Source organism: Cyprinus carpio, chromosome B20, assembly GCF_018340385.1.
Source record: "Cyprinus carpio isolate SPL01 chromosome B20, ASM1834038v1, whole genome shotgun sequence".
In the NCBI taxonomy this organism is placed as follows: domain Eukaryota; kingdom Metazoa; phylum Chordata; class Actinopteri; order Cypriniformes; family Cyprinidae; genus Cyprinus; species Cyprinus carpio.
In genome coordinates, this window is record NC_056616.1 from 27,083,231 (window position 1) to 27,085,891 (window position 2,661).

The following is a 2,661-nucleotide window of genomic DNA, read 5'->3' on the forward strand; positions in this document are numbered from 1 at the left end:
AATACACCAACACATTAACTTTCCAACACGAGATAATAACATTTTAGACTTTGTTTACACCACACAGAGAGGAGCTTACAAAGCCCTCCCCCTCCCCCACCTTGGTGCCTCAGACCACATCATTGTCATGCTAATGCCTGCACACAGACCGCTCATTAAAGTCGCCAAACCAGTTCAGAAACAGATTCAAGTGTGGCCAGAAGGATCGTCAGAGGCTCTTCAAGACTGCTTTGATACAACTGACTGGAAAACATTTAAGCAGGCTGCCACTTACAATAACTCCACTGACCTCCAGGAGTACTCGGAGACTGTCACTGCCTACATCACCAAGTGTATTGAGGATGTAACAGTCACAAAAACCATCACTGTCCGGGCCAACCAGAAGCCGTGGATGACAGAGGAGGTCTACAGACTCCTGGAGACGCGGAACGCTGCCTTCAGAGCTGGAGACGAGGGGGGCCTGAGAACAGCCAGGGCCAACCTATCCCGCGGCATCAGAGAGGCTAAGAGACAGTACTCCAGGAGGATAGCCCATCAATTCAGTGACAGCAGAGACACTCGGAGCCTGTGGCAGGGGATACAGACCATTACGGACTACAAGCCCCCACAGCGGACCTGTGACAGCAACATCTCTCTGCTGAACGAGCTGAACACCTTCTTCGCTCGCTTTGAGGCACAAAACAGCACCACTGCACAGAAGACTCCACCTCCTCCCAGTGACCAGATGATGACGCTGACCCCAGACAGCGTGAGGAGATCCTTCAGCACGATCAATGCACGCAAAGCTCCGGGTCCTGACAACATTCCTGGGCATGTACTGAGAGACTGTGCAGCAGAACTCTATGATGTCTTCACAGACATTTTCAACATCTCACTTAGTCAGGCTGTTGTTCCCACATGCTTCAAAGCTACCACCATCATTCCAGTCCCGAAGAAGCCATCTCCATCCTGCTTCAATGACTACCGTCCTGTTGCACTTACTCCCATCCTCATGAAGTGCTTCGAACGGCTAGTCATGCACCACATCAAGTCTGCCCTCCCCCCCCTCCCTGGACCCATTCCAGTTTGCATATCGGTCCAACCGGTCGACCGATGATGCCATCTCAACTACCCTCCACTCAGCACTCACACATCTAGAGAAAAAAGACTCATACGTCAGAATGCTGTTCATAGACTTCAGTTCAGCATTCAACACAATCATCCCTCAACAGCTCATTCACAAACTGGTCGAGCTGGGGCTCAACACTTCGCTGTGCAACTGGCTGTTGGACTTTCTGACTGGAAGACCTCAGGCAGTACGTGTCGGCAGCAACACATCCAGCACCATCACACTGAACACTGGGGCCCCCCAAGGATGTGTGCTGAGCCCCCTCCTCTTCACTCTGCTGACACACGACTGCACACCGTCACACAACTCCAACCTCTTTATTAAGTTTGCGGATGACACGACTGTGGTGGGTCTCAATAGCAACAGAGATGAGACAAACTACAGGAGCGAGGTGAGCCGCCTGGCCGGGTGGTGCAGTGACAACAATCTCTCTCTGAACGTGGAGAAGACGAAGGAGATTGTTGTTGACTTCAGGAGAGCGCACATTCAGCATGTTCCTCTGACCATCAACGGTGCGACTGTGGAGAGAGTGAGCAGCACCAAGTTCCTGGGTGTGCACATCACAGAGGACCTCTCCTGGACCGACAACACTGCAGCACTGGCCAAGAAATCACAGCAGCGTCTCTACTTCCTCCGCAAACTGAGGACAGCCAGAGCCCCACCCCCCATCATGTACACCTTCTACAGAGGTACCATCGAGAGCATTCTGACGAGCTGCATCACTGTGTGGTATGGCGCCTGCAATGCGTCCTGCCGGAAGACTCTCCAACGCATAGTGAGAGCAGCTGAGAAGATCATTGGTGTTTCTCTCCCCTCCCTTCAGGACATTTATGGAACCCGTCTCACTCGCAAAGCCCTCTGCATTGCAGGTGATCCCACTCACCCGTCACACAGCTTCTTCAGTCTGCTGCCATCAGGGAGGAGACTGCGGAGTCTCCAGGCCAGGACCAGCAGACTGAAGGACAGCTTCATCCATCAGGCTGTCAGGAAGCTGAACTCGCTCCCGAACTTGCCCCCCCGTCCCCCTTGTGCCTCAGGCACCACTGAACTATGAACCCCCCACCCCCCCCCCCCCCCCCCCCCCCCCAACATCCCCCCAGGTCCTTACACCCCCCCTCCCTCTAACATACGATGTCATGCACCAGTCACTTTGTGCAGCATTGGCCTGCTCACTACCTCATTCACCATAGAACTGACGTCATTCTACCACCTCATCAGCCTCATCAGTCAGTTTAATAAAATAACTGCTCTTGAGCCCTTTGTCACTTTTAATCAGACTGAATAAAACATTTTTTTAATGCACTAAAAATCTTTTTATCTGCACTCTTTGTTCACTGGTTTGCACTCTATCTGCCATGTGCCTTGCACTGCTTTATTTAACTTTATTTTATTTTATTTCTATTATGTCTTTTTTACATTTCCTTATTGTATAGTTTTTATCTTATATTTTATATTTGATCTAGATTTTTAGGCTCTACTGTTAGTGTTATCTGTATGCACCGGGGGTCTGAGAGTAACTCAATTTCGATTCTCTGTATGTATGTACTGTACAT